The 5,651-nt window shown below is 44.3% G+C and overlaps 2 long non-coding RNA genes across 2 annotated transcripts; both read right to left on the bottom strand.

Moving 5' to 3' along the window:
* Positions 1-3,512: 3,512 nt before the first annotated feature.
* Positions 3,513-4,708, bottom strand: LOC145421550 (uncharacterized). Its single transcript, XR_013902933.1, has 2 exons — positions 4,591-4,708; positions 3,513-4,218 (listed from the first exon to the last, which is right to left on the bottom strand). It is a non-coding gene; the product is annotated as an uncharacterized LOC145421550 (long non-coding RNA).
* A 144-nt stretch (positions 4,709-4,852) lies between these two features.
* On the bottom strand, positions 4,853-5,651 carry LOC145421549 (uncharacterized). Its single transcript, XR_013902932.1, has 3 exons — positions 5,510-5,651; positions 5,116-5,217; positions 4,853-5,020 (listed from the first exon to the last, which is right to left on the bottom strand). It is a non-coding gene; the product is annotated as an uncharacterized LOC145421549 (long non-coding RNA).

Here is a 5,651-nt window from a genome sequence, read left to right as displayed (position 1 = left end):
GGCCGCGATCTAATCCTGTTTACATAAAGTAAACCTGCTCCCGAGCAGGTTTACGCTTACGGCTCTGTTGCTATGACAGCAAGTCCCGGATGAGCTTCGGGGAACCGAACGATCCAGGATCACGCAAAATCGTCAACAATCTAATCCAGCTAACTTACTTAGCGAGGTACGAAGAACAGGCCCCTGGACTTTGTTGACTTTTGTTTGATATCTTTATTAGAATGCTTTTGGGCAAGAGACGAAAACAGGGCGTTGTTGGAATGCTACTACGCAAGTAACCCTGGCGGAAGGGGCTACATGAATAGGATGAGGGACCTATGGATTCTTCGATACCCAACATCCACAATGACGGGGAAACAACTAGTAGCTCAGTGTTCCAACATTCGAAAGAAGGGACTGCTCTCACAGCTAGAGATTGACGAGGTACAACACAAATGCTACGGCAAGGAGGAGTCAGGACGCCAGGTCAGGGGGGCGATATCATCACCCCCACCCGAGATTGGGTACATAGCCCCAAGTGCGATAGGAGAAGGATCGTTGAGTGCGAGAGGAACTGACCTGAAAAATAGGATCATGGCCAAGCTTGAAACCTGGATCCCCCGTAGCCGGTTACCAAGATTACGTGAAGTACCCTCAGAAGGTCTGCTAGATGATGTTAATGCAGCACTACGGGCAATACCTACAACCACGATTACCGACACTAACAAGCTGATCTACAATACGGCAGCAGTGATCAGTGAGATGCTTGGCTACAAGTTGAACAGCGACAAGGAGCAGTACCCTCCATGGAGAAGGAGGCTAGAGGGCAAGATCAAAGTAGCACGGAGGGAGGTTAGCCAACTAACGGAGTTGCAGAAAGGTGCGACAAATAAGGTTCCTAAGAAATACAGCAAGCTGTCCATACCTGAGGCCTTGGAAACTGCCAAGCAAAGACTCACAGCCTTGGCCAGCCGCTTGAGGAGGTACACCAGAGAGATAGAAGGCAGGAGAATAAACCAGCTGTTCTCCACAGAACCAGCAAAGGTGTACTCTCAGTGGCAAGGGAACAATAAGAGAACAGCACCACCAAGGCTGGAGACGGAGCAATACTGGAAGGGCATATGGGAGAATGATGCAACCCATAACGGCAGTGCTCAGTGGCTAGAGGATCTAAGGGCAGACCACAGCGACCTCCCTGAACAGGGTCCAGTAACCATCACAGTGGCAGATATCCAAGAAAGGGTCTCCAGTATGAAGAGTTGGACAGCACCAGGGCCCGACATGGTTCACGCCTACTGGCTGAAGAAGCTGACTGCACTCCACGAGCGTCTGGTAGCACAAATGAACCAGCTGCTAGTTAACGAGAGACACCCGGAATGGCTAACTGAAGGCCGGACGGTCCTGATCCCCAAGGACCCCAAGAAGGGACCGGTCCTCTCCAACTACCGACCAATAACCTGCCTCAGTACTACATGGAAGCTCCTGTCAGGCATCATATCGGCTAAGATGAACAGGCACATGGGTCAATACATGAGCGGGACACAGAAAGGAATAGGCAAGAATACCAGAGGCGCAAAACACCAGCTACTGGTAGACAGAACAATCAGCCAAGACTGCAAGACCAGACTGACCAACCTGTGCACTGCCTGGATTGATTACAAGAAGGCCTATGACTCAATGCCCCACAGCTGGATACTGGAATGCCTAGAATTGTACAAGATCAATGGGACCCTAAGAGCCTTCATCAGGAACTCAATGGGGATGTGGCGTACAACACTAGAGGCCAACTCAAAGCCCATAGCACAAGTCACCATCAAGTGCGGGATCTACCAAGGAGATGCTCTGTCCCCACTGCTGTTCTGCATAGGCCTGAACCCCCTCAGTGAGATCATTAGTAGTCAGAACTGAGGGGATTGAACTACCAGAAGGCAACATTGCAGACATAGAGGACAGTTACAAGTACTTGGGGATCCCGCAGGCGAATGGGAACCATGAAGAGGCCGCTAGAAAAGCTGCAACCACCAAGTACCTGCAGAGGGTCAGGCAAGTCCTGAGGAGTCAGCTGAATGGTAAGAACAAGATCCGGGCCATCAACACGTACGCCCTGCCCGTGATCAGGTACCCTGCTGGGGTAATAGGCTGGCGGAGGAGATAGAAGCCACTGACATAAAGACAAGAAAGCTCCTTACCATGCATGGAGGGTTTCACCCCAAGTCCAGCACCCTGAGGCTGTACGCTAAGCGGAAGGAAGGGGGCCGGGGACTGGTGAGTGTCAGCACCACAGTCCAGGATGAGACAACGAACATCCAAGAATACATTGGGAAGATGGCCCCAACTGACCGAGTGCTCAGTGAATACCTCAGGCAGCAGAAACCCAAGAAAGAGGAGGGAGACGAGGAACCATCATGGAAGGACAGGCCCCTGCACGGTATGTACCACCGGCAGATAGAGGAGGTGGCTGATATCCAGAAATCCTACCAGTGGCTGGACAAAGCTGGACTGAAAGACAGCACAGAGGCACTAATCATGGCAGCACAAGAACAAGCTCTGAGCACAAGATCCATAGAGGCTGGGGTCTATCACACCAGGCAAGACCCCAGGTGCAGGCTGTGTAAAGATGCCCCAGAGACAATCCAGCACATAACAGCAGGGTGCAAGATGCTAGCAGGCAAGGCATACATGGAACGCCATAACCAAGTGGCCGGCATAGTGTACAGGAACATCTGTGCCGAGTATAACCTGGAAGTCCCGAGGTCAAAATGGGAGATGCCCCCAAGGGTGGTGGAGAATGACCGAGCTAAGATCCTGTGGGACTTCCAGATACAGACGGACAAAATGGTGGTGGCTAACCAACCGGACATAGTGGTGGTAGACAAACAGAAGAAGACGGCCGTAGTGATCGATGTAGCGGTTCCGAATGACAGCAATATCAGGAAGAAGGAACACGAGAAGCTGGAGAAATACCAAGGGCTCAGAGAAGAGCTCGAGAGGATGTGGAGGGTGAAGGTAACGGTGGTCCCCGTGGTAATCGGAGCACTAGGTGCGGTGACTCCCAAGCTAGGCGAGTGGCTCCAGCAGATCCCGGGAATAACATCGGAGATCTCTGTCCAGAAGAGCGCAGTCCTGGGAACAGCTAAGATACTGCGCAGGACCCTCAAGCTCCCAGGCCTCTGGTAGAGGACCCGAGCTTGAAGGATAAACCGCCCACAGGGGCGTGTTGGGTGTTTATATGTATCTATATCTATATATGGTAAATGTATCTATCTATATCTATATATCTATATCTATATATAGATATATACATATATTTTACCATAAGTGTGTGAATGTTTGTGCCATTACTTTAATAGCCAGTTACAGTACGGATTGGAGGATATGTCAAGGCACACCGTCATTACCAAACACAGGTTGGACACCATGTAAATATTTATCTGTTTTTATTTATTTGTTTGTTTTTTTATTGTATTCTGTTTGGCCTAAGTATGACCACCAGCATGACATGAGAAAAAACAAAACAATAAATAAAATTCGTGTCGGTTTCAAACATTTTTATTTCTTGTTTTTATTTATATATTTTTGCTTTTCATGTATTTGATTTTATTTATTTTGTTCATGGTTTTACATTGAGAGCCATTTATGCAGAATCCCTTGTCCAGTAGATTGTTGATGCCTGTAAAGTCTTTAGCATTGTTTGAGTTGAATCTTCATTGTTTTCAGATATTGATACTATTTTTCCTGCTACAAGGAATGCTCCAGTTCCACATTTCACACAAGCCTTAAAATGCCTAATATCCTTGATAATTAAAAGAAAAAAGAAAATATGCAGAAAGTATGATATATTGAGTAAATATTGGTATGTATGCTGTTTTTTTTTTATTTGTCTTATATTGATGCCTTTTTACTGTACCTCAGCTTCAGACAGATTCCAGCCTCTTTTAACTAAATTTGGATTTCCTAACCCCAATCAGGTCTTGAAAAAGGTGTTTTCTGAGTCTTTCTGATACTTCAAATGTTTTTCATGCCTTTTTATTTTATTCTAATAGATAATATATATGAGTCCAAATATAAGATAGATGAACGTGGTAGTTGTTGTTGGAGCAGTATTACACAAATTGTTATCACAACAGCTGACGTTCCCAAGATTCAAGACAGGGAGACTTGACAGGCTGGACACTGCTGTACAGATGTTTTCAGACATGCAGCCCTTGACTGGAACTGAAGTGCTGATACCTGATGGCACTGTAGATAAAAATCATCATTTCAGATTTTTCATCTTTATAGAAACAATTTTGCTCAAATCAGAAAGAAGTATTGAAAGACGCTTTAAGCAAAAACCTTCTACAGCATGTAATTACAACATTTACCAGCAAGGTGTATTTTACCAGTGGGTTTGTAAGGTGTTTTTTTTCACGTAGCAGTCTCATTAAATTAGCTTCCTTATTTCGTCAGTGTAATAGTGACTCATAATATGACTCAAATAACAGAATATCTTGAAGTTGTATGTAATATAATGCTTTTTTTTCCTTTTGTTGATGTTTCATTTTTCATATTACAAAAACACAAATTTGTATAAACATTTCAAGGTAGCAAAACAGGTTTGAAGAGAATTACCAAATGCTTGAAAGCAGCGATTCTCTACTCCACTACACTTCACTGTAGAGTTACACTGAGTGGAGCCGGGGTCACATGAAAAACACTTCAGATTGTTCTCGGTCTGATCTGCAGGGACTGAAATAAGAATGAAAATCTTTTTCAAAAACAGAAAACATTACAGTGACCAGATTTAACATTCCAGGTCAAGAAGATGGCAGGATTCCGACATTATTATCTAGCTTGTGTTTTCTTGTCATATAGAAACTCTATCTTTACTTGCCAGGCAAAATGTTTAAGTTGCAGTTGTCTTTGTTGCAGCATTCAACAGATGCAGCTGCACTCAAAATACCCAGGTTTGCTGAATATGTCTGAGAGCCTAAGACAGGACACACGAAGTCTGGTGCACAACCCCTGATGATTTGTGGTACCTTAATTCCAGACGATGTCACTGCAGAATCAAAGTGGAGTTTGTTAACATTGATGTAACCTCCCAGTACATGTATGCTCACTGAAAAGTAAATGATGGAATAAAGAAGAGACTACCTAGAATAGAAGATGTCACACACGCCTTCTCTATAGTGCACTTAACTGGGTTTGTCGTTAAACATGTCACATCTTTGCAGGTTAAACACTGAAGGGCTCCCGCTGTGAAAAAAAAAAGTGAAATTGTGATCACATTTTCATTCACATTCATGAAGATAGCTGGGTTTTGCTTTATTGGTTGAAAGGCTTTAAGGGATCTTGCAATACATAACGTGCAATAATGGTGAGCAAAAATAGGCTAACTCCTAGTGCTTAGAAGCATGATTTGAAGTCAGTTCATAATTAGTCAGGATAACATTTATATTCCCTTTTAAAAAATGTTTTCTGCAGAAGTAAAAACGTTTAAGTCCTTACATTTTTGGAGAAGTCTAAATTTAAGAACAAGATGATGTACCTGTGCTGCAGAGTGCCCAGAAGAGAGTCAGGGAAAGAATCAGCTTCATCATAATGTGAAGATTTGTTTTCCCAGATAGTGACACTACACATAACATAAATGGATCCATTTATATACTCTACAGAGACTGAAAAACAAAGAC

Source organism: Astatotilapia calliptera, chromosome 17, assembly GCF_964374335.1.
Source record: "Astatotilapia calliptera chromosome 17, fAstCal68.1, whole genome shotgun sequence".
In the NCBI taxonomy this organism is placed as follows: domain Eukaryota; kingdom Metazoa; phylum Chordata; class Actinopteri; order Cichliformes; family Cichlidae; genus Astatotilapia; species Astatotilapia calliptera.
This window is presented reverse-complemented; position numbering and strand designations above follow the sequence as displayed.